The sequence below is a fragment of the Hemitrygon akajei genome, chromosome 9 (genome assembly GCF_048418815.1).
Source record: "Hemitrygon akajei chromosome 9, sHemAka1.3, whole genome shotgun sequence".
NCBI lineage: Eukaryota > Metazoa > Chordata > Chondrichthyes > Myliobatiformes > Dasyatidae > Hemitrygon > Hemitrygon akajei.
Window position 1 is genome coordinate 147,461,776 of NC_133132.1, and position 27,584 is coordinate 147,489,359.

At 40.4% G+C, this 27,584-nt stretch overlaps 1 protein-coding gene across 6 annotated transcripts in view; it reads left to right on the forward strand.

The window, feature by feature from the left end:
* The window catches only part of LOC140733639 (protein eva-1 homolog A-like), a 300,828-nt gene that overhangs the window by 251,323 nt on the left and 21,921 nt on the right, over positions 1 to 27,584 (forward strand). Inside the window, exon 1 of one of the 6 annotated variants that reach the window (XM_073057247.1) lies at positions 3,024 to 3,507. The exons of the other annotated variants lie outside the window; for them this stretch is intronic. The gene's annotated coding sequence lies outside the window, so the exon portion shown is untranslated. Of the gene's footprint in view, positions 1 to 3,023; positions 3,508 to 27,584 lie in introns of those variants that run through there. 6 annotated transcript variants of the gene reach the window in all.

The window sequence follows — 27,584 nt, forward strand, 5'->3', positions numbered from 1 at the left end:
TGAACAAACTCGGTTTGCTTACTATGGAAATACAGAGGCTTAAGTTTGCAAGTTTTAGAAAGTTTTTTGGACTAAAAATTTGTTTTCTTACGTGACTAAATTCTTTGTTTTCTTTCTCATTATGTTGAATACATGTGTGTTTCTGAGCCTTGGCTTCAAAGGAACACTGTCTCATTCAGTTGTATCCATGTATGATTTGGTTTGATTGACAATTATAGATACAATAGCAAGAGACCATTTCCCAGGATGGAAGTGTTAAATACAAAAGGGTACAGCTTTAGGACAAGAATGGCAATGATTAAAGGACACATGCGGGTTGAGGTTTTACTTTTACAAAATGTGACAGATGCTTGGAGCGTGCTGCCAGAGGTGGTGAAAGAACATGGAGAGAATGGAAGGATATGGACCATTTGCAGGCAGATAGGGTTAGTTTAATTTGCCACCATGGTCAGCACATATATCATGGGTTGAAGGGCCTTATCCTTTGCTGTACTTTTCTTTGATTCCTGAGCTTATATTGGGCCTTGTTATATTGGTGCAGGAAGCCACAGACAGGGAGGTCAGAGAGAGGGAGTGTGATACTGAGTTTAAATGGAAGGAAATTGAATGCTCAGGATCAAGATCAGGCACCTGCAAAATGGATATAAACAAAATCTGTGCTTTGTTTCTCTTATGCGGAGGCAGTCACATTGTGAACTCTGAAGGTAATAGAGTCATAGTACAGGATAGAAACAAGCCCTTCAGCCCATCCAGTCTGTGCCAAGCCATTTAAACTGCCTACTCCCATCGACCTGAACCGGGACCATAGTCCTCCACACCCCTACCATCCATGTACCTATGCAAACTTCTCTTAAAATTTGAAATTGAGCTTGTATGCACTGGCAGCTTGTTCCACACTCTCATGACATCTGAGTGAAGAAGTTTCCTCTCATGTTCCCCTGAAACGTTTAATCTTTTCACCCTTAACCAATGATCTCTGGTTGTAGTCCCACCCGACCTCAAAGGAAAATACCTGCTTGCATTTACACTAGCAATAGCTCTCATAATTTTGTATACCTTTATCTAATCTCCCCTCAATCTTCTACGTTCCAAGGAATAAAATCTTATTATTCCTATTCAATCCTTCCTTTAACTCAGGTCCTGAAGACCTGGCAACATCCTTGTAAGTTTTCTCTGTACTCTTTCAAGCTTTTTTCCATCTTTCCTGTAGGTAGGTGACTAAAACTGCAAACAATGCTCCAAGTTATGTGTCACCAACTTCTTATACAACTTCAACATTACATCCTATCTCCTGTACTCAATACTTTGATTGATGAAGGCCAATGTGCCCAAAGCTCTCTTTACAACCCTGCCTACCTCTGATGCCACTTTAGTGACTTATGGACCTGTATTCTCAGATCCCTTTGTTCTACAGCACTCCTCAGTGCCCTATGATTCACTGTGTAAGACCTATACTGGCTGGTCCTAATGAAGTGGAAAACCTCGCACTTGTCTGCATTGCATAAAGTGCGAGTGCATCACTCTCTTCCATGGAAAGACTGAGTCTATGAATATTGGAAAGGGAAGAGTTGAAAGGTTAGGCATTGCACCTCCTGTGGTAATGTTGGAAAGTGCCATACAACAAGTGGCAGTAGATGGAGATGGAAGAGCTGATTAAGGAGTTGTGAAAGAAACAATTTCTGAGAAATGCTGAAAGCTGGGAGGGTGTTGCTCAGGTTTACATTGGACTTCATTACAACAATGTATCAGGCCAGTGATGGAGAGCTTAGAGTGGAGGACTAATTTCAGAGTTTGCCTTTGATCCTTAATAAAGTTGTTGCGTCAAAGGATGGCTTCAGATATACCGGTGAACACGGAAACAATACAAATAAAACATAACACCAAGTATTATAACAAATGTTAATGCATTTCTTCTCAGGGCATCAAAGACTGTGCAAATTACCCACAGAAAAGCTACACAATAATTATCTTTGCATGAAAAGGTGTAGGAACAGATAATAACAGATAATTAAGCTTTCTTTAAGCACAAGTTATAAATGGGAGTTGCTTTTTATTGATAGAAGAATTCGGTGGTTTCTGTTAGTTAATGCAGCAAGGATTTTAAGAAGTACAAGCAATATTGACCGCACAGAATTTTTTTCCATAAACCAGCCTTGTTTTAAATCTTCAGGCTGTTTCAATTAAGACTGAGACAGAAGAAGTGTAAGAATTTTTTTTCTGAAAAGATTAGAAATTTGAGTGTTGCAGTAACAAATCAGATGTTTTGCTTTATTCTAGGAGTCAGTTTGTCACATCTGTCTATGTCTGGCAAGGGAAGAAGTGTAGTATGTCTTTGAAAGCACTAATTGAAGCATATAGGTATGCCATTTCCCTTAGAATTGAGTATTTGTTCGAAGTATGAATGAACTGAGTGTTTTCGATGTATGACCTGCAACATATTTGCCATAATCCGGCTGGGGTCGAGGGCTGGGATGGCGGGGGGGGGGGGGGTTAGTTAACATTTGCCTCGGGGATGCTATCAGTATCAACGCGTGGCTTCGATCTGGAAGAGGAATCATGGCTTTATTAAAAACTACAAATAAAAGATAAAATCAGTTTTCTAAAATATCGTGCTAAATTGAGAAAGGGATTTGTAACTCTGTGTACTTTCTGGACTTTGAAGCAAGCCGTAACAATTAATCGTGCAGTCAGTCATATGTTATGAATCTTTTCTTTGCCTTCCTCACTAACTAACCTAATATATTATGCTAGTTGTTCCCTCAGCAGTTTTTGACTATGTAGTTACTTTAAAAAGAAATCATGTCCGAGATTCTAGCATTGATACTTTCCTGTTTCTGGCCTTGAACTCATTTGTTTCTCTCACACAATTCTATTTGATTTTCGATGTGGGTGAACAGCCAGCTCTTACTGCTCACTGGGTATCGCATTCCAGCTTTTAGCTGCCCTGTAGGATGCAGAATTGCCAGGGAAGGGGAGGGAGAAACAAAATCAACCACTAATTATAACATCTGACTAGTCACTCCGTCGATGATAGACCTTCCTTTGCAAAAGAAGACTTTGTTAGTTCTTGTTCTGATACTGTCAGCACCCACAGATATCTAAAGGTGGTGAAAATGGGACCACCTTTTTCGTCTGACTCAACTGCTTTTTATGAAACACTAACTGGAGACTCGTCTGCACCCTGCTGAAGTCATTCTGAAGGTGGGCTGCTCCTTGTGGTTACATCGACTGCCTCTGTTTTTTTCAACACAGATGCTCTTGCGCTTAAATAGGAAAGCAGATGTTGTTCACTTCCTGTATACTTGCAACAAGCCATTGCTTTGTGTGTTATTCCGACACTGCTGTCAATAAGCAGTAATGCGAGATAACAGGATTTACTACTGCATTTCTGCTTTGGAATCCAGACTGCTTGATTGAGAAAACAATCTGTAACTCTGACAGCTCCTCTGAGGAACTCAGAAGAAAGCAGTTCAGGCTCTTTCACCATTTCAACCAACTAGTGAAGAGGTATGGTTATTTTAATTCCTCAGATTTTTTGTTTGCAACTGTTGAAAATAATCGGAGGAGGTTTGGAGAATTATATTCACACTGTTGATATCACCGTTTTAAATTTTGTGTTCATCTTGAGCTTCATTTTTGACTTTTTAAAGCACCTCAGTTTTTTGACTTGTTAAAGCAAGTTGCATATTTGGGGGTCTACAAAATGGCTTGATGCTTTCCTAAAAACTGTGCCTTTGCTAGGTACTACTGTTAGTTTTATCTTATTTATTCTTCTGTGAAAAGGAATAATTTTTGAAGTATATTGAAGTAGCTAATGATGCAGAGTATTGCTTAGGCATTTAGCATTTAGGGCTATTAAAAATTTTACTCTGGGATATTTTCCAATATTTTCTTCCTATTTTTGAGTAGTAGTAGCTAAAAAAAAAATGCAACGGCAAGTCAGTTGTTCCATGTGGATTCCTTTTTACAGGGAAGTTTTTTGCTCACAGAAATGTTTTACCTTAATCTGTTGCCAAGTAGGATCTCTGCCTAATTTCAATGCTTTATTTAAATTGTTAGGCAATGGATAAAGAGGCTTTGAGTCAAACAGGAAAGTGCTCCATAAAAATGTTAGTAATGGTCGTATCTGCAATAAATTCAAGATTACAGAAATGAATCTAGTGTGTAAACACAGTTAAGATCCACAAGAAAGGCTGACATTATTTGTCCAGTTGTAACTGCCAATTTGAGATTGCTGGAATTCTATACGATTGTACTGTGAAATTAGGCTGCGAATGCGGCTATAAGATCTCTACTATGGAGGAACATAATAGTTTAAATGCAAAACTTCGTCACAAGAGGGTGATAGGAGTGGAACACAATATATTAAAGTAGCGCTCGCTCAACGTTATGGAGCAGTGAAATAAAGGGACATGGTTAGAGCGATCCATTCTTCAGTGTTGGTAGTGGTGGTGGGAAGGGAAGAAATCTGAGAAAGCAGCCTTGCCACTTTTTAAGAGCAAAGGACATAGGAGCAGAATGTAGGTCATTCGATCCATTGAGTCTGTTCTACCATTCAATCATGGTTGATTTTGTAAATGTCTACTGGCTGAGCTCACTTCATGAGCGATGCCATCAAACCATCACTTGTTGCCCACCCAAAAATGCCCTTGAGAAGGTGATGGTGAACTGCCACCTTCAACAGTCCATCTTCTGAAATTGGATGATCCAGGACAGTGACTCCACACTGCTGAAGGATTGGCCAGATTGGTGTGTGACTGGAAGGAGACCGTCCTTTCAGGAGAAGGAGAACATCCAAGTGTCTACTGCTTTATTCCTTTGAGATGGTGGAAGTCATGAGTCTAGATGGTTCTTCTGAAGAGACCTTCTTCAACAAAGACCTCCACTATTCAGACAATACTCTCTTCTTGCTGCTACCATCAGGAGGAAGGTACAGGAGCCTCAGGACCTACACCATCAGATTCAAGAACAGTTATTACCCCTCAACCATCAGGCTCTTGAACCAGCAGGGAAACTTCACTCAACTTCACTCGCTCCATCACTGAAATGTTCCTACAACCCATGGACTCACTTTCAAGGATTCTTCATCTCATGTTCTCAATATTTATTGCTTATTTATTTGTTATTCTTTTTTTTTCTTTTTGTATTTGCACAGTCTGTAGTCCTTTACATTGGTTGTTTGTCCGTCCTGTTGGGTGAGGTCTTTCATTAAATCTATGTGTTTGTTATATTTACTGTGAATGCCCACAAGAAAATGAATCTTAATGTTGTATACAGTGACATTTATGAACTTTGATAATAAATTTTCTTTGAACCTTAGTAAGTAATTGCAGTAAACACAGTGACACACATACACTGAAATTACAATACACTATCAATACAAGTGAATGTTTAAGCTGGAAGATGGGATGCTAGTTATGTATTCTGCTTGTCTAGAATGACATTCATTGCAGATTGTAACTAGAACTGCAACTGGGTAGGATGAAAAGCTGCACTTACGTGGTGACTTTGATGAAATGCTTTATTATTATTGAAATATCCCTTTTCACGTGTCTTCCTTATTGTAATGGAGGAAACACGAGCTAATTTTCACACATAGCATTGCAAAACTGACTGAAAAATCAGTTTATTTAAGAAATAATACATGGACAATATACATTGGTAAGGAGATCAAAGATAATTCCACTAAACTTTTAACTAGCTGCTTAAATTTTGAAGAAGGACAGTTCCAACAGCACTGAACTCCCTTCAAATCAAATTTGGAATGTCCACCTAAAATTTTGTGCTCAGCTCTCATAACTATCTTACTAGCTTCTGAGCTACCCATGATAGTTTTACTAACTTAGTCATCACTAGTGTGTCTTGTGGATGCTGGAAGGAGTCAGAAGTGAGTCACCTACTACATAGTAACCAATTCCCAAAATGTTCGTAATAGTCTCAGAATTTTCTGGCTGAATTAGGTACATTTCTAGTAAATAATGATTCCTTTTCCAGGAGGTTGATGGGAACTTTGTATTGGCAATGGTGAAAGAATGAAATGGAGGATAGATGGATTTTGTTTTCATGTGACTAGGTCATTTGCTGTTTCTGAATCATTGAGTGTGTGTCTTTAGGTTTCTGTATCTCCTTCCTGATTGAGGTACAGAAGCCAGTATATGAATCAGGTTTATAATCACTAACATATGTCATGAATTTTTTTGTTTTCTGGCAGTACAGTACAAATACCATAACTCACAATAAGAAATATATGCATCTATATATGTATGTATGTATACACGTATATATAAATCATGCAAAAAGAGAGCAAAAGGGTTCATGGTCCATTCAGAAATCTTATGGCATAAGTCCTTAGCTCTCTGAAAGTTTCAACACAAGTACATGGAGTAGTCTGGCTTCTTGCCGTCATCGTTTGGTAAATTGAGTATATAAGTTGGGATGTTATATGCAGATGTGTAAAACATTTAAAGTATTGTGCAATTCTGATCAGCGCATTACAGGAACAATGTGGAGACTTTGGTGCTGAAGAGGATCACTAGGATATTTCCTAGATGAGAGTATTAGTTAGAAGAGAAGTCAGATATACTTGGATTGTATTTTCTTGAGCAATGAACGCTGAAGGGAGACGTGAAAGCAGTTTATATAATCATGAAGGTCGTAGATAAGCAGAATTTTTCCCCAAGGTGGAAATGCCAAATACTTTAAGGTGGGAAGGGATAAGATTAAAGGAGATGTACAAAAAAAATTCCTTTTACATAGAGAGTGTAAGATGCCTGGAATGCCCTACCAAGGGAAGAGTTTAAGAAGCATTTAGACAGATATATGAACTTGAAGACCTTCGAGAGATGTGGATCATATGCAGGTAGCTAGAATTAGTTTAATTTGGCATAATGGTCAGAACAGACATCAGAACCAGGTTTATTGTCATTGACTTTGTTCAGAGGCAGCAGTACAGCGCAGAGACATAAAATATGTAAATACAGGAAAATCTGCAGATGCTGGAAATCCAGAGTAACACACACACAGTGCTGGAGGAACTCAGCAGAATAAAGAGTTGATGTTTTGGTCTGAGACCCTTCACTGATTCCTGAAGCATTGACTATTCCCTTACATAGAAGCTGCCTGACTTGCTCTATTCTTCCAGCATTTTTTTTTTGTTAAATTTGCTTATATTATAATACGAATAAGTAACGCAAATAAAAAAAAATAACAAGGTAGTGTTCACGGACACAAGAGATCCTGCAGATGCTAGAAATCTGCCATGATGAGGCAACTCTCAAGTTGTTGGAACAAAACCTCATTCCATCTAGGCAGCTTCCAACTCGATGGCATGAGCATCAATTTCTCCAACTTCTGGTAATTTTTCTTGTTCCCTTTCCCTCTTCTTCATTTGCTCACTCTGGCCTCTTACCTCCTCTCTTCATCTGCTTATTGCCTCCCCCTGGTGTTTCTCCATCTTCTTTTCTCCTTTGATCCTCTCATGTCAGATTCCTTCTACTCTGGCCCTTTGCTTTTTCCACCAATCACCTCCCAGCTTCTTACTTCATCCCCTCCCTATTCCACCTGCCTTCACCTATCACATTTTAGCTTGGTGTCCTTTTCCTCCCCCCCCCCCCCCCACACCTTCTTATTCAGGTATCCTTCCCCTCCCTTTCCAGCCTCAGCCCAAAACATTGACTGTTCATTCATTTCCATAGATGCTGCCTGACCTGCTGGGTTCCTCCAGCATTTTGTCAGCATTCATAGGTTCATGGTGGTCTGCTGTATTGTTCTGTGTTGTGTGTTCTATTAAAAAAAATGCCAGACTTTAAACTTTCCTTGTGGAATGGTTGAAACGCAGGCTGCTTTCTAACAGGTGTCGAGCAGTGTTCAATGTTTGGTTTACACCCCACTAAGAAGTCAAATCTTCCCTTGTTATTTACATTCAAAGCCATTTAAATCATGTGCCTTTCTATGGAAGGGAGGCTTTATTGTGAGAGTTCTGAGCAGCGCATTTGCTATGCTTTGTGCCATTTTGTACTGTATTTTGTTTGACATGTGGCAAATATTTGAGAAACCTCTGTTGTTGAAAACCAGAAGGAAGTGCTGTCAACCTGGTTATTATTGTACACTTCCTCCCTTAACTGATGAGGATGTAAACAGAGCTTTGAAATAAATACCTCACCTCCGTTATGTTGAACCGCACAATGCCTGATAAAGTGAATGATTAAACCCGAAACAAGAGGTACATCTGGTGAACAGGATAATTCCCCATGTCGAATTTATGATTGGCTGATAGAGAATTGAACTTGGTTCATTATAAGAAAATCGTTATCAATAAATAACAATTGAAGGTCTCATTATTTATTGTTAATATAGTTATTGAAAAGGTTTTCGTTTGAAGCAGCTTATTATGTTACTGAAGGACATTGTGTGTTTACACATGGTGATCTGTAATGCTACAAAACTGACTTGCTAAATACACCGTGTGGCCACATTATTAGGTACCTCCTGTACCTAATAAAATGGCCACTGAGTGTCTATTCATGGTCTTCTGCTGCTGTAGCCCATTCTCTTTGAGGTTTGATGTGTTGTGTGTTCAAAGATGCCCTTCTGCATACCATTGTAACGTGTGATTGTTTGAGTTACTGTTACTGTCAGCTTGAACCAATCTGGCCATTCCCCTTTGCCCTCTCTCATTGATAAGATGTTTTCACCCACAGAACTGCCGCTCGGTAGATGTTGTTTCTTGTTTTTCGCACCACTCTCTGTAAGCACTCTGCATGAAAATCCCAGGAGATCAGTCGTTTCTGAGATACTCCAACTGCCAGATCTGGCACCAACAAACATTCCGCAGTCAAGTCACTTAGATCTTCTTCACACTGCTCTTTGGTCTGAACAACAGCTGAACCTTTTGCTCATATCTGCAGGCTTTTTATGGATTTACATTCTGCCACATGATTGGCTGATTAGATATAGTATTTGCATTAACAAGTGTACCTAATAATGTAGCCATTGAGTGTACAGAGAAAAGAACGTCAAACACAAGGAAATTGGCAGATGCTGGAAATCCAAAGCAACACACACAAAATGCTGGAGGAGCTCAGCAGGCCAGGCAGCATCTATGGAAAAGACTGAGCAGTCGACGTTTCGGTCGAGATAACAGAGAAGATGTCAGGGGTAAGATTTTTACGCAGAGAGTGGTGAGTGCGTGGAATGGACTGCTGGTGGCAGTGGTGGAGGTGGATACAATAGGGTCTGTTAAGGGACTCCTGGACGGGTATATGGAGCTCAGAAAAATAGAGGGCTATGGGTAACCCTAGGTAATTTCTCAGGTAAGGACATGTTCGGTACAGCTTTGTGTGCCAAAGGGCCTTTGTATTGTGCTGTAGGTTTTCTATGTTTCCATGTTTACTCTTTTCCATAGAAAAATTTTGGACCTGATGAAGAGTCTCGACTGAACCGATGACTGCTTACTCTTTTCCATAGATGCTGCCTGGCCTTCTGAGTTCCTCCAGCATTTTGTGTGTGTTGCTATCGAAATGAATGTCTGAATTTTGGTTCCAGATGATGTTACAGGATTGTGTGGAAACCATTCTGCCTGTTTTACCGAACTAAGAAATACCTGTCTCAATTGTTTTACACTCTAATCATACAATTCTTTTGAATCCCAACTCAGTTTGTAGTAATGCGGGGGAATTGTACTAAAAGGAGCAAACACTGGGAATGAAATGCCCTCACAGGTGTATGTCTATCACAGACATTGTCACTCTGTTTTGAAAAGCAGCAGAAAATTCCTTCATGTCTTGTTCTATAGTTATTCCTCAACCAACATAACTAACCGATTATTCGGTGGTTATCACATTGCAGTTTGTGGGAACTTTGTGGGACCTCATTGTGACAAATTAGCCAGCATGGTTCCTGTAGTACGACACTGGCTATAAAAAGCTTTAGGACATCCTGAGTTTGTGAAAGGTGATATCCCACATTGAGCACAATCGCAGAATTTAATCTTCCTGTAAATGTAATTTTTCAATAAACCAAATACCTTGAGTTCCTCCAATGCACAGCACGCAGTCTATAATAGTGTCAGTTCAGGAAAATTGCAGTTCCTTTCTATTTTGTGCAAAATCTCAGTGGTATATAAAATATTTGGTCGTAAACTCATGAGTTTACATTTTTAGTTTCTAATTCCTGGCTTTTACCGATTACAATCTACCCTTTTTTTTGTCTACTGATGATCTACTGATGATGCCCTGAAAAGGGCTGATTAATGACAGAACACTTTGTCCTTCAGGCAAAATATTCACAGGCATCTACAGGCAGTCCTTGGGTTATATTAGGGTTTTATTCCTGAGAACTGTCCTTAAACTGATTTATCTTTAAATCAGCGATGAAAAATTTCTCAAAATTTTTTTTTTTAAAAAGTGCAGTAGAAATACTAACAAAACTTCACTCACTTGCAGCCAGCCACTCCAGATTTAGCCATAAAAAAGCCAGAGAGCCAGTGAATGATATGGAATTTCAACAGGACGTTTCTTTTTTAATCAAGCCAAGGTTTAAACTCTTTGTTTTTTGCCTGTAGAAGCATGGTCAGTGTAAATTATTCAATGTTATTTTGAATTTTGAAGACTCTGTGGCAAACTTCCACAATCAAATATGATTGACAAGTTTGTTTCAACAGAGATATTGTTTGATTGTACATATTGCTCTACGGGAGAAGTTGCGTTAAGATGGATTTCTGTTAAGTTGGGTCTTCCATAAACTGGAGAGCCCCTGTACCTCCTCAAAACAAAAACTCTGTTCGGGCTGCACGTGGCTTTGCGAGGAACCTGACGTGACTCCGTGACCACCGCAGTGACGCGCAGGGAACCTTGTTGGAATCCCTAACTTGCTTTCTCATTAAAGCAGCCAGCAGAATAAAAAAAAAACACCCCATCCCAAATATTTTCTCTTCTCCCCTCTTTCACCAGGCAGAAGATACAAAAGCCTGGTGAAAGAGGGGAGAGGAGAAGATATTTGGGATGGGTTGTTTTTGGGAAGCCCAGGTTCAAGGACAGCTTTTAAGCCATTGTTGTAAGACTATTGAATGCTCCATTGTATGATAAAAAGGACTCTTGAACTCATAATCTCCCACTTTATGCTCTTGCACCTTATTAGCTACCTTCACTGCACTTTCTTCATAGCCACGGCACTTTATCTTGCCTTCTTTTATTGTCTTATTTTTCATTACAATGCACTGTGCAGTTATTTGATCTGTATGTAGTGCATGCAAAGCAAGCTTCTCTGTTACCTTGGTACATGTGACAATAACAAACTATTAAACCAATTCCAGTGCCAGCTGGTGGTGCTTCCTGGGTCATGAATTGCTCCATGTCCCGGTGTGGAGAGGCTGCCTACAAACGCTGTTGTTCAAGAGGCTGCATTAAACATGCAGGCATTCAGCACCAAGACGTGGAGCTCACAGCTGGATCCTGGCTGGCACGCAATACTGGTGACTGGCAGTACCTGCTTCTTGTGTTGATGGAACACAAGGCCAACACAGGAACAGGCCCTTCAACCCACGATGTCTCTACCAAGCTAAACTAAATCACTTCCGTCTGTATATGATCTATATCCGTGCATGTTCATGACTCTACCTAACAGCATCTTAAACCCCACTATTGCATCAGATTCCGCCAATACCCCTGGCACCTGTTCTGGACACTCATCACTAACTGTGTAAATTAAAATCTGTCCCGCACATCTCCTTTAAACTCCCTCCCTTTCATCTTAATTGTATGCTCACTGGCACTTGACATTTCTACCCTGACTATCTCTCTGATCTTTGCTTCTCAATTTTATAAACTTCTTTCGGATCAAAGTCAAGTTTGTTGTCATATGCACAGGTACATACATGCACAAATGCAGCAACAGTAATGGTACATAGCATCAAATGAATGGCATTCACAAGAAAAACACATATTAAATGTAAATTATACACAATTATTGCAGGAAATAGAACTACAACAGATATAATAACAAGTATATTTCAGTGCAAAGTGGTTCAGGTGGCCATAGTCTTCTTAAGGCAGCGGCTTGCGTAGATACTACCAACAGTGTGGAGGGATGAGCCTGTGATGTATTGGGCCGAGTCGAGTATTCCTTGTAACTTCTTATGTTCCCGAGCTACCCTCAGCTCCAATCTGCTAATTAAATTTAGATAGATAGATAGATAGATAGATACTTTATTCATCCCCATGGGGAAATTCAACTTTTTTTTTCCAATGTCCCATACACTTGTTGTAGCAAAACTAATTACATACAATACTTAACTCAGTAAAAAATATGATATACATCTAAATCACTATCTCAAAAAGCATTAATAATAGCTTTTAAAAAGTTCTTAAGTCCTGGCGGTAGAATTGTAAAGCCTAATGGCATTGGGGAGTATTGACCTCTTCATCCTGTCTGAGGAGCATTGCATCGATAGTAACCTGTCGCTGAAACTGCTTCTCTGACTCTGGATGGTGCTATGTAGAGGATGTTCAGAGTTATCCATAATTGACCGTAGCCTACTCAGCGCCCTTCGCTCAGCTACCGCTCAGCTGACGACACTACATTAATTGGCCTTAATAACAATAACAATAACGAGGTGGCCTACTGTGTCATCTCTCTAACACAGTGGTGTCGAGAAAACAACCTCTCCCTCAATGTTGCAAAAACAAAGGAGCTGGTTGTGGATTACAGGAGGAATGGAGACGGCCTAACCACTATTGACATCAATGGATCTGGGGTTGAGAGAGTAAACAGCTTTAAATCCCTCAACATCCACATCACCGAGGACCTCACATGGTCTGTACACACTGGCTGTATGATGTAAAAGGCACAACAGCACCTCTTTCACCTCAGACGGTTGAGGAAGTTTGGTATGGGCCCCCAAATCCTAAGAACTTTCTACAGGGGCACAATTGAGAGCATTCTGACTGGTTGCATCACTGCCTGGTGTGGGAACTGTAACTCCCTTAATCTCAGGATTCTGCAGGGAGTGGTGTGGACAGCCCAGCACATCTGTAGTTGTGAACTTCCCATGATTCAGGACATTTACAAAGACAGGTGTTTAAAAAGGGCCCGTAGGAACATTGGAGACCCAAGTCACCCCAACCACAAACGGTTCCAACTGCTACCATCCAAGAAACGGGACCAACAGGCTCCGGGACAGCTTCTTCCACCAGGCTATCAGACTGATTAACTCATGCTGATTTGACTGTATTCTATGTTACACTGACCGTTTTATTTATTATAAATTACTATGATTGCACATTGAGACAGAGACATAACATAAAGATTTTTACTCATGTATGTGAAGGACGTAAGAAATAACATCAGTTCAATTCAATTGCCAACATCTCCCCTCAGCCTCAGATGCTTCAAAGTAAGCAACCCAAGTGTCAGTTACCCAACCCAAACCCTCTAATCCAGACATCATCCTGGTAAACCTCTTCTGCAAAGTCTCCATATCCTTCCTGTAATGAGGCAACGAGACCAGTACACAATGGAGCACCCAGATCCTATGGTTTCTCTTATTCCTCCTGTTGGGTGTGATGGAAACTGCTGTCTCCTCAACTCCTTGGCTGCGCAAATCTCCCCAGCTGAAGATTTTTTTTCTTTGTAAGTGGCTCAATGGCCAACAATCATTGTTGAACTTGGCCTCTTTTAATACTGTTCATGTTGTACTCTTGTCCATGGGAACATGTCCTGTGTCTACCACAATCATTAGTTTGTACGTTTATGAAACTTGTCTCCTTATTAACCTCATATATTCTGTCAAAGTTCTACTTCTTATAAAATATATTTAATTCACAATATAAAGATTGCATTGTGATGAATATATGGTATATCTTGCAGATGTGCAATTCTATACTCAGAACAGTTGAGACACTGGAATTTGCAAAGCAATAAGTACGTTACAACTCTGTAGACAAAAGTCATATTCTAAGGTTACATGTTGAATACATGTCTGGAAAGAATTTATTTTAACCAGATGAACAAACCAGTGATTCTTTAATAGAAAGACAAGATTTATTTAAACAGAATAAATTTTAAGCCACATCTTGAAGATAAGATGATTTTTGTGACAATGATTTTTAAAAAAAAAGAGATTTAAAATGAACTTGTGTCTGTAATTCTTGACATAACAGGAATGCGTAAATATGATGAAACAACATTGCAGGTTTATGGGGTAGTGAGGCAGAGCAGAATGATTAGGATAGCTCTTTCAAAGAAAGCACAGACACCATGGCCTAAATTCTCTTCTACTCTGCTGTAGGTTATATGATTCTAATATTGGTTTGATTGTAGTTTAAATCAAATTTCAACATTACTCTAGAGTGAGTTAACATCACGTGTGGCTGAAAATGAAAGAATTTTAGCCTGATCATAAATCGAAGCTAAAGCATTGTGATGGATATTCATTGTTCAGGGCCACAGGACCTTTTTATTGCCAAGTTCAGCTTTCTAACAAAGGAACTGAAACATCTAGAGATTAAAAAAAATGTTTTTGAATAAGATAAACTTCCAACCAATATTCTTTATCCAGCTTCTTGTCATAAATGGGAGCCAGTCCTCAGTTCCTAATGTAAATAGCAAGCAATAATTGGTCTGAAGTTAAAAGGGCAGCTTTGCAAACACACAGCACTGTCTATAGAATGCTGGCTCTCAGCACCGGGGCTGATTTCTCAGCAGTTGCAGGGTAAGACGATGGGGTTATTTAATTGGGCTTGTTTCAAATCAGACAATGCTGGCTAAGTTATTTAGTTCAAGGAAGCTTGCCAAACAGATTGATACTATCACTTAGCACATCAAATAGCTGATCTATTAATAGTTGGAAGGTTTGTGTGCTAACAGCATTAATTGTAGGAATCTGGGAACTCTATCTCCAGAAGTTTTGGACCATTGGTGTAAAAAGTATCTGAAAATAGTAATCATATTTATGTGAAGTCATCCAAGTGGTAGAAAAATGGTGTAAATGTAGGGAGCATTCAGACTTACTATGAATGGACAGAAACATCAAGAAGAATGACAGAAAGACAGGGTGAACTATAATACATTCCTTTGCCTTCGATTTTTGCAATTGACGAATTGTCTGCAACTCATTCGTATCTCTTTTTTGTTTATAGGAATTGAATCTGTGTTTTGGAAATCCCTTTTGTTTTAGAAATAGTTGGTAATTCGGGAATTTTTTAAAAGATAGAAAACCTCTGTGAGATTTAAATATATTTTAAGATACTTGTCTAGATTTTTAACTTGTATCACTAAAAATAAATGAACTGTGTTTAAACTGCTTTGTCAGCTGGAAGTATCTTCTCCTTGGTATGGAGAGAAAGCCACCATTCAAGTAGTGGGAATTGGCAGCTAAACTCGCTGTAGAGGGTAAACAGGGAAGTGAATTAATCTTTGAAGAGTAGGCAGCCACAGTATAACCTCCCTTTAATGAGGGTATCCTCAGCTATCTATGTTGGATAGGGCTTAAGATCTTCATTTGAGTTTAGAGCTTCATGGTTAGTAACCCCGATAACATCATCCATTTACTGTTCAGATAAAGCTGGCATACTGAGGGATGGAGCATGACTGTGTAATAAATAGTCTTCATGCTACATCTATCTGACCTGCCTTAGTGCGTAGACCTGTCTGCTCTAATATTAGTGGTCTTCTCTGACATTAAATGCACCTATTGGAACCTATTGACATTCAATAGTTGCCCTATCTTGCCTGTACTTGAAAGTTCGAAGTAAATTTTATTATCAGAGTACATATACTGTATATCACCACATATAACAGAGATTCATTTTCCTGTGGGCATACTCAGCAAATCTATAGATTAGAAACTATACCAGGATCAATGGAAGATCAACTAGAGTGCAGAGACAACAAACTGTGCAAATATACATATAACTAAATAGCAATAAGTAACAAGGACATGAAATATCAAGATAAAGAGTCCTTAAAGTGAGATTGTTGGTTGTGGGAGCATCTCACTGGATGGGCAAGTGAATGTAGTTATCCCATTTTGTTCAAGAGCCTGATGGCTGCAGTGTAGTAAATGTTCTTAAAACTAGTGGTGTGAGCCCTGAGGTTCTTGTACCTTCTACCTGATGGCAGCAGCGAGAAAAGGGTTGTGAGGAACTCTAATAATAGATGCTGCTTTCCAATGGAAGTGTTTCATGTAGATGAGCTGAATGGGTAGGCGGGCTTTCCTCGTGATGGACTGGGCCGAATCTGCTACCTTTTGCAGGATTTTCTATCCAAAGGCATTGGTGTTTCCCGACCAGGGCATGATGCAGCCAATCAATACACTCTCCACTACTTCTACAGAGGGTTGTCAAAGCTTTTGATGTCTTGCTGAATCTTCACAGATTCCTGAGGAAGTAGAGATGCTGCCCTGTTTTTTCCACAATTGATTTATGTGCTGGGTCCAGGGCAGGTCCTCTCAAGTAGTAACACCCAGGAATTTAAATTTGCTAACCCTCTCCACTTCTGATCCTCCAATGAGGACTGGCTCATGGACCTCTGGTTTCCTTTACCTGGAGTCTACATTTGGTTCCTTGGTCTTGCTTTCATTGAGTGTGAAGTTGTTATTAGGACACCGCTCAGCTAAATTTTCAATCTCCCTCCTGTATGCTGATTCATCTCCACCTTTGATGCAGCCCCCAACTGAAATACATTCCTGAAACTGCCTGTCGATTGGTGAAACCCAGTATAACTATAAATGTCAAACCTACCCCCCACCCAAAATTGCATTAACAGCCAAGGGTGCACCCCTCATCTTGCTGTCAAGTTTAGAATGTTTACATTGAAAGATATCCAAAAGTAATTTAAAATAATTACAATATTAAAAATTAAAACAATAGTATATTGGACACAATTAAATCAATTTTAAAAATAGTAATCAACCCAAGCTTGTCTTTCTCAGCAGCATTCATTCCTTTCTGTTGAAATTAATGGAGTCATTGAGTCTGTACAATATTCTCAGTGTAACTATTCAAAAGCTACAGGCCACCAGCACAGGATTCCATTGTAAAAGTGCAATGATTTCAGTCATGTCTGGACTTTTTTTTTCATACAAGTGGGCCTTAGAAGTAATTTAGATTCTGTCTGATCCACCCGAGCATGGCCCAAAAAATTCAAAAAGGTATTTTCATGAGATGCCTTCAATATAACAAGTTCAAGTTAAAGTGTATTATCATGCAGTCGTACACATGTATACAGCCAAATGAAACAGAGTTCTTCTGGGACCAAGGTGCATTACATACAACACATAAAATATTATTGACAGATAATAAAAAATTCTGTAGATGTACAAGTTGATATAATGTGCATACGCAACATATAGTTAAATACACAACAGTGTAATACTACTGGTGCTGTCATAAGTAATGTGTACTGGGTGGTGTCAGGATATTCAGAAGTCCAACAGCCTGGGGGAAGAAGTGTTGCCCAGTCAGATTGTCCTTGTCCTTGTACTGCGGTACCTTCTGCCTGATGGTAGGAGGTCAAAGATATTGTAGGATGGACGGGAGGGTCGCAATTGAAATTGAGGTCAGAGACAATGAAGATCAGTAGGACAGCAGGGCAAGTTCAAAGATTCAACATGTGACTTTAAAGAGACTTTATGTAGTATGGAAAGATACATCAGTATTAGGATAAAGTCCAGAATACGGGCTAAGATGGTTGATGCCTTTGTGACTGACTGAGAGAATATAAAGAGTGTGTAAGCTCCTGTGATGGGTTGGAGAGATTGTGGAAGGAGGAAGAGGTGAAACCCATGTAGCATTTGTACACATGAGGATGAGAACTTGTACATTGAAAGCTAGTAGCGGCTAGAAGCCCAAGGCAACAGAGATGTTTACATCGTTTGGGATATGCATTAGGCAGTAATGTTCTGAATGCATTAAGATTATGCAATGTGGTCTGTACAGAACATTCTCAAAGATATACCTGAGGGTGATGAACAAACAGAAGCATTATATTTCAGAAAGGGAAGGCTTTCTTTTATATAATGCCATTCCTATCTCATAAATTGTGTTCCAAAGCACCTTACAGCTAGTGAAAGCTTTTTGAAGTGGCCAGTAGGAAACCAGAGAGCCAAAATGCACACAGACATCTATAATGACCAGATAATCAACATTTCTAAACAAAATAAATAGGACATTAGGAATGACTCTGCTAGTTCTGTGATGTAATATGGTAGATTATTTTACAATTACCTGAGAGTAGACAAAACCTTAGTTTAGTATCTTACCTGAGAGATGTTATCGCCAACAATGCAGGACCATCTAAAAACTATACAGGACTTTTGGTTTGTACTTCTGTCACCTAAGTGGTTACGTATTTCTGAGATTGAATTTATTGATAGCGTCGAGACCCAGAAAACTGCAGATGCTGTAATCTGGAGCAAAGACTGATGCAGTGTCCTTACCTGAAATGTCGACAATTTCTTTCCCTCCACAGATGCTGCTTGACACACTAAATTTCTCCAGCAATTTGCTTTTTGTTGATGGTTTGCATATGGGGTCTGATGCAACTCAGAATTAAGTGGGATAAGTAAATTGTCTGCTATGGATTGGACTTGAGAGGTGATCCGCTGAGGAGGATGGCCTGAATGGAAGTTTTCTAGCAAGGACCGAGCAGGATGAACTTGATCCTGAATGTAAGCAGTTCAGTAACACACACAAAGTGCTGGAGGAACTCAGCAGGCCGAGCAGCATCGATGGAAAAAAGCACATTCGACGTTTCGGGCTGAAACTCATCGGCAGGACTAGAGAAAAAAAGCTGAGGAGTAGATTTGAAAGCTGAGGGAGGGGAGAGAAAAACACCAGGTGATAGGTGAAACTTGGAGGGGGAGGGATGAAGCAAAGAGCTGGGAAGTTGATTGGTGAAAGAGACAGAAGGCCATGGAAGAAAAAAAAGAGGGTGGGGAGGAGCAGCAGAGGGAGATGATGGGTGGGCAAGGAGACAACATGAAAGAGGGAGAAGGGGATGGGATATGGTGGGGGAGGGAAGGTGGGAGGCATTACTGGAAGTTTGAGAAATCGATGTTTATGCCATCAGGATGGAGGCTACCCAAACAGAATATAAGGTGTTGTTCCTCAAACCTAAGTGTTGCCTTATCCCGACAGTGGAGGAGGCCATGAATGGACATATCGGAATAGGAATGGGAAATGGAATTAAATGGTTGGCCACTGGGAGATCCCGCTTGAAATGGTTCGATTTCCCATCCCCTTGTCCCTGTCTCATGTTATCTCCTTGCCTGCCCATCATCTCCCTCTGGTGCTCCTCCCCCACTTTCTTCTTTCTTCCATGGACTTCTGTCTCTTTCACCAATTGACTTCCTGGCTCTTTGCTTCATCCCTCTCCCTCCAAGTTTCACCTATCACCTCGCATTTCTCTGTCCCCTCCCCCCCCCCCCCCCATCTTTCAAACCTACTGCTCAGCATTTTTCTCCAGCCCTGCCCAAGGTTTTCAGCCTGAAACATCGACTGTATTTTTTTCCATAGATGCTGCCTTGCCTGCTGAGTTCCTCCAGTGTTACGTGTGTGTTGCTTGGATTTCCAGCATCTGCAGAATTTTCTCTTATTTGAGACACAGTTCAGCAATCTTTGCTCAGATTATAGGGATTTGTTGCTTCCCAAGTTATTTTAGATGAGCTACATTTAAAGAAATTTGCAGCTAGCAATAGCCCCTGCTGATTAATCCCTATTGAGTACAAGTTGCCAAAATGCTATCTGTTGTGTGAACTGTTTGCTTCAGTTGGGTTCGCATGTCTCTTTCAACAGAATAACATAATATGAATCGAGTACTTTTCTATCCTCTGCAATAAATGTTTTTAGTGCCAAAGATTAATAACTGTAATTACCTTAGTTCACCATTTTTGCATAAATTGCAATAAATACTATGTAATATCTTGAATTATTATTGTCCTTGTGTCTGAGTCTACCAAGCAAGTGGTGATGCTGGAGCTGACAGTCCATGGGAAGATCGCTTGGAAGAGGCCTTTGAAAGGAAACTCTCCAAGTACACAGGACTGGTCAGCAACTGCCAGCAGGCTGGATGCAGAGCGAGGTGTCTCCCAGTGGAAGTTGATTGTAGGGGATTCACAGCCCGTTCCTTAGCCAGAGCCTACAGCAATTTGGGCATCGAGGGAGAGAGGAAGAGGAGAGCCATCCGCAGTACCACCGATGTGGCAGAGAGGGCCTCAAGATGGCTGTGGCTCAAGAGAGGGGAGCCATGGAGTCATGTGTAGCTAGCCATCTGGACACAAGCTGGGGTCTGATCAGCCCCGGCTGGGTCATCTGGAGAAGGGCGTATGATATTGAAAGGCCCGAAACATCTGATGATTCCAGGAACATCACTGAAGATGTGTCCAGAGGCATCAGCAGATGTATGCACACAGTGACTATCATTTTCAATTCAGGATGCTGTAACTATTAAGTTGAAGGTATTTCAGAGTTTCTAGTTATGATCCAGTCTCCTGGAAATACATCAAATGATTTTCTTCCAAGTAATTTAAGGGGTAATAGATCAAAAACACTTTTTGTTTAAACTTTTGTGACCAATGGAGAATAAAAGAAGTAGAGTTTGTATTCACCGCTGCTGTCAGACTATTGTATCCTTTGGAATAATCACATCATTGTTGTTGACACTGGTTTCACACATGGCTTTATTTCTTGTGTGAATGAGAATTGTTTGACTAATCCAAAGTAATGGATGATATTCAGGCTCTGTCGTAGGTGCTATGGCAGTAAATGATGTTCAATAATCCAAATCTTATTCAATTAAACATTTAAATTTGTTGGTGTATACAAAGTTATATTTATTTTTGACAAAGTCAGACTGTGACTGCCACATGAAATCCTAAATGAGTGGGTTTGTAACACGGGTGTGACAGGGTGTGATTGTTTATACAACTTTAAATATGATTAATGATTGCCAGTGTGCAAATGTTTAAATAGATGCTTCCTGTCGGACTGACATTTTTAGTAAATAGCATTCTCAGATTCATTGTAAATGTTTTCTTGTGATGAAGGGTATTTTGACAGCATCTAGCAAAATAAGCAATTCGTCGGACTGACTGGCAGAGGGGGTGGGGTGGCTCTGTTGGTGAGGAATGATATTCAGTCCCTTGCGAGGGGGGACATAAAATCTGGGGATGTAGAGTCAGTATGGATAGAACTGAGAAATTCTAAGGGTAGAAAGACCCTAATGGGAGTTATCTACAGGCCCCCAAACAGCAGTCTGGATGTAGGGTGTAAGTTGAATGAAGAGTTAAAATTGGCATGTCGCAAAGGTAATGATACCTTTGATATCAATAAATTAGAGAGAGTGCAGAGACGATTTACTAGGATGTTACCTGGGTTTCAGCACTTAAGTTACAGAGAAAGGTTGAACAAGTTAGGTCTCTATTCATTGGAGCGTAGAAGGTTGAGGGGGGATTTGATCGAGGTATTTAAAATGTTGAGAGGGATAGATAGAGTTGACGTGAATAGGCTGTTTCCATTGAGAGTAGGGGAGATTCAAACGACAGGACATGATTTGAGAGTTAGGGGGCAAAAGTTTAAGGGAAACACGAGGGGGTATTTCTTTACTCAGAGAGTGATAGCTGTGTGGAATGAGCTTCCTGTAGAAGTAGTAGAGGCCAGTTCAGTTGTGTCATTTAAGGTAAAATTGGATAGGTATATGGATAGGAAAGGAGTGGAGGGTTATGGGCTGAGTGCGGGTAGGTGGGACTAGGTGAGATTAAGAGTTCGGCACGGACTAGGAGGGCCGGAATGGCCTGTTTCCGTGCTGTGATTGTTATATGGTTATATGGTTATATGATACAGTTGTCATGGGGGATTTCAACATGCAGGTAGACTGGGAGAATCAGAATGGTACTGGACCCCAAGAAAGGGAGTTTGTGGAGTGCTTCCGAGATGGATTCTTAGAACAGCTTGTACTGGAACCTACCAGGGAGAAGGCAATTCTAGATTTAGTGTTGTGCAATGAACTGGATTTGATCAGGGACCTCGAGGTAAAGGAACCATTAGGAGGTAGTGACCATAATATGATATGTTTTAACCTACAATTTGAGAAGGAGAAGGGAAAATCAGATGTGTCAGTATTACAGTTGAACAAAGGGAACTATGGAGCTATGAGGGAGGAGCTGGCCAAAGTTCAATGGAACAATACTCTAGCAGGGAAGACAGTGGAACAAAAATGGCAGGTATTTCTGGGAATAATGCAGAAGGCACAGGATCGGTTCATTCCAAAGAGGAAGAAAGATCCTAAGGGGAGTAAGGGGTGGCCGTGGCTGACGAGGGAAGTAAAGGGCAGCATAAAAATAAAAGAGAAGTATAACATAGCAAAGATGAGCGGGAAACCGGAGGACTGGGAAGCTTTTAAAGAGCAACAGAAGATAACAAAAAAGGCAATACGCCAAGAAAAAATGAGGTACGAAGGTAAACTAGCCCAAGAATATAAAGGAGGATAGTAAAAGCTTCTTTAGGTATGTGAAGAGCAAAAAAATAGTTAAGACCAAAATTGGGCCATTGAAGACAGAAACGGGTGAATTTATTCTGGGGAACAAGGAAATGGCAGAAGAGTTGAACAGGTACTTTGGATCTGTCTTCACTAGGGAAGACACAAACAATCTCCCAGATGTAATAGTGGCCAAAGGAACTAGGGTAAAGGATGAACTGAAGGAAATTTATGTTAGGCAAGAAACAGTGTTGGATAGACTGTTGAGTCTGAAGACCGATAAGTCCCCGGGACCTGATGGTCTGCATCCCAGGGTACTTAAAGAGGTGGCTTTAGAAATCGTGGACGCATTGGTAATCATTTTCCAATGTTCTATAGATTCAGGAACAGTTCCTGCTGATTGGAGGGTGGCTAATGTTGTCCCACTTTTCAAGAAAGGAAGGAGAGAGAAAACAGGGAATTATAGACTGGTTAGCCTGACGACAGTGGTGGGAAAGATGCTGGAGTCAATTATAAAAGAGGAAATTACGACACATTTGGATAGCAGTAGAAGGATCAGTCCAAGTCAGCATGGATTTATGAAGGGAAAATCATGCTTGACTAATTTTCTGGAGTTTTTTGAGGATGTAACTATGAAAATGGACAAGGGAGAGCCAGTGGATGTAGTGTAACTGGACTTTCAGAAAACCTTTGATAAAGTCCCATATAGGAGATTAGTGGGCAAAATTAGGGCACATGGTATTGGTGGCAGAGTACTGACATGGATTGAAAATTGGCTGGCTGAGAGGAAACAAGGAGTAGCGATTAACGAGTCCCTTTCGGAACGGCAGGCTGTGACCAGTGGGGTATCGCAAGGTTCAGTGCTGGGACCGCAGCTGTTTACAATATACATTAATGATTTAGATGAAGGGATTAAAAGTAACATTAGCAAATTTGCTGATGACACAAAGCTGGGTGGCAGTGTGAAATGTCAGGAGGATGTTATGAGAATGCAGGGTGACTTGGACAGGTTGGGTGAGTAGGCAAATGTATGGCAGATGCAGTTTAATGTGGATAAATGTGAGGTTATCCACTTTGGTGGCAAGAACAGGAAGGCAGATTACTATCTAAATGGAGTCAAGTTAGGAAAAGGGGAAGTACAACGAGATCTAGGTGTTCTTGTACATCAGTCAATGAAAGCAAGCATGCAGGTACAGCAGGCAGTGAAGAAAGCTAATGGCATGCTGGCTTTTATAACAAGAGGAATTGAGTATAGGAGTAAAGAGGTCCTTCTGCAGCTGTACAGGGCCCTGGTGAGACCCCACCTGGAGTATTGTGTGCAGTTTTGGTCTCCAAATTTGAGGAAGGACATTCTTGCTATTGAGGGAGTGCAGCGTAGGTTCACAAGGTTAATTCCCGGAATGGCGAGACTGTCGTATGTTGAAAGATTGGAGCGACTGGGCTTGTATACACTGGAATTTAGAAGGATGAGAGGGGATCTGATTGAAACATATAAGATTATTAAGGGATTGGACACACTGGAGGCAGGAAGCATGTTCCTGCTGATGGGTGAGTCCAGAACTAGAGGCCACAGTTTAAGAATAAGGGGCAGGCCATTTAGAACAGAGATGCAGAAGAACTTTTTCACCCAGAGAGTGGTGGATATGTGGAATGCTCTGCCCCAGAAGGCAGTGGAGGCCAAGTCTCTGGATGCATTCAAGAGAGAGTTAGATAGAGCTCTTATAGATAGCGGGGTCAAGGGATATGGGGAGAGGGCAGGAACGGGGTACTGATTGTGTATGATCAGCCACGATCACAGTGAATGGTGGTGCTGGCTGGAAGGGCCGAATGGCCTACTCCTGCACCTACTGTCTATTGTCAAATATAGTGGTTTGTTGAGCTACCTCTCAAGAAGGACATTCTATTCATCTCATTCATTCTTTGTGGTTTCTTGTTTCATGGATGTTTCTAAAGAGTAAGCATTTCAGGCTGTATACTGTATACACTCTCTGATATTAAATTGACCAATGCTGTGTTGTATTGATATTGCGTTGTGGTTATACTGATAGATTGATATGAGTTAATACCTTCAGTGGCCACTTTATTAGGTGCACCTTTACACTTGCTTGTTATTGCAAATATCTAATCAGCCAATCATGTGGCAGCAACCTGGTGTGTTAAAGCATGCAGCCATGGTCAAGAGGTTAAAGTGTTGTTCAGATCAAATATCAAAATAAGGAAAAAATGTGATCTAAGTGATGTTGACCTGGAATGATAGTTGGTGCCTGACAGGGTGGTTTGAGTATCTCAGAAATCGCTCATCTCCTGGGATTTTCACACACAACCATCTCTAGAGTTTACAGAGAATGGTGCAAAAAAACCCAAAACTTAAAACTGTTCTGTGGGTGAAAATACCTCGATAATGAGAGAGGTCAGAGGAGAATGGTCGGATTGGTTCAAGCTGACAAGACGACAGTAACTCATGTAACAACAGTGATGTGCAGAACAGCATCTCTGAATGAACAGCACGTCGAACCTTGAAGTGGATGGGCTACAACAGCAAAAAAAAACATACATCAGTAGCCACATTATTAGGTATAAGAAGTACCTAATAAAGTGGCCACTAGGAGTATGTCCAAATTTGAAGGTCTGATTGGTGGTCAGAAGCAGTGGAGGCTACCGCAGTAAATATATTTAAGACAAGGTTGGATAGATTTTTGCACGGTGGGGGAATTGAGGGTTATGGGGAAAAGGCAGGTAGGAGGAGATAAATCCACGGCCAGATCAGCCATGATCTTACTGAATGGCGGAGCAGGCTTGACGGGCCAGATGGCCGACTCCTGCTCCTATTTCTCATGTTCATACAAATTTAATAACAAAAGGCACAATCTTTTTATTTTTGCCAACTTGAAACAGATTCTTCAAAGCTAAAGGAAAAGGAATTCAAGGAAAAGTAATCCCTTGAAAGTTGAATGAATTAAGTTTAAGGCCAAAGTGACTGCAGGTCTGTGTAGCATACAACATGAAGAATGTACTTTGTATTAGTGGTAATAGATGGCTATTACCTAATAGATGTAAAACAGAATGCATCTGTTTGGCTTCAATTAACTTTCCAACATGCTGAGAATGCGGAGGCTGCCAATGCTAGAACTACAGAATATATCAGTGCTACTAATATAGCATTTCCTGATCATTTCAGTTGTAGTGATGATGTGTATAACTCAGTTTCAGACTTACAATTTCAATGTATATTGGGAGCATTATATCTGGGTGACTCTGGAGTTGCCGCCTGCTGTCCACTAACCTCCCTATGTTTTTCCATCCACCACTGACATTCAGCCTCAACATTGTGCAATATCATGCCTCTGCCTTGTAGTCACTATCAACACAGTCTCCATGCAATCGTTCATCACGTACCACTGCGCTCATTGTTTTTCATTCCAGCTTTGCAAGGGGGAAAAAGAAACCACAAGATAACAAGGGAACTATTTTGAAGCATATTTCAGCTGGTCTTCACTGGAGTTGTCTCTGTAGACGGTCAGTATCAGGAATGTATGACTGGCAGAAACCGTGGGACAATGAGGGTGCATTTCCACAGAACATTGTCACCGTGCATGGACTCAAATAGAGGGCAGGGGCAGTGTGAGGGGGAGAGATAGACGTGGTTTTACTCCTGCTGATTCATAAATGATTAAGAGCAGATGCTAAGAACAGGGAAAATATGAATAATCTCTGCAGAATTCGCCCAACTTTGTTCATTTGGAAACAAATGATGCACTTCCGAAGCTGAAGTGATGAAGCAGGCCTTTGGAATTCATTTTTCTATTCAGTCATTCATGAAAAGGTGCACCTCCCTGGCTGAGATAGCATTTATTGTCTGGCCTTATTTTCCTTTCAGTAATAGTACATCATTCTTAAATTTGCAAATGTACAATATAGTGTGTTTGTATGTCTCTGTACAAGCCTTCTGATGCGTTGCTTCCAAACTGAATGACTTGCTGGACTATATTGATCTGTGCCTGGTGCCACACATCAGTCAGTGATTAGGGTCGAGCTGCTATTTCATGATTGGTAATTTCTAAGTAATAACTGAACCTTGCTTCACTGCCTATGGTACTTTCTTGGGGTATTCCTCTTTGTTAAGAGAAAGAAAGGCAATGTATAACTGGGCAGCAACTCCAACTAGTTTGGGAGATCACAGTGCACATTGAAGGGTGCTGCCAAAGTAATTATTGTACCTGACACTCAATTTAATCATGTCACTGGCTTGCTTGATTCCATTTCTTGTGGGCCTGGCCCAGGCTGTAGCTTATTCCTCAGTCTTGTTGCTTATGTTCCTCACTGAAATTTGGTTCGGATCTCAGCAAACTCGCAGCATCTAAGTCTGCTCAGAGATTTGTCTGCATTAGGAGGATGGAAGGGTTTGTTAGTTTGGAGGCTGAAGAATATTACGTAAGCCTGAAGAAAGAATCCACCAGTGTACAATGTTGAGTGTTAATGAAATCGAGGGCATGAGGTGGAGGAAGGTTGAACAATTGGGTGTTTCAGAATTGAGTTATTACTAAAAGTGAGTAAACTTCCTTGTCAAGACTGCGATAGAGATTGAGAGAATGTTTGGAAAGCGTTACAAGGTAAACGCAGTGAACTTTGAATGCCATTTTCAGGTATTTCAAGTATTGGGCCAGTATCTATTGATATTTTATTTTTTGAGACAGAATTTTCAGAAAGCAAGTTTCTTGAATTGGTTCTTGCTTTTAAAATAAGGTTTCAGGGAAATGATGATTTTTAAAACAAATCCTGCTTTGTAACAAAACGACACGATGCCACAATGTCAGAAAGGAAGCAATGTTCTATTTTGAAAGATGCAGAGGAAATAGACTATTTAAAGAGCAATTCGCTGTTGTCATTTTGAAGTTTTGGATATCAAGATGGGGGTGCTTTCAAAGACCATCAATTAATATTATTTTCCTCAAGGTAGAGTTTTCACTAGAAATGCATTTTGTATCTCAGGCTAAATATAGTGCAGCCCGGGAATTCATTCAGCTTCCGCCCCTAAGAAAATCCCAAGGTTGGCAAACGTGTGTATTCAAATCAACAGTAACGCTAGCATTTCTCGTACACAGAGAGATAATGAC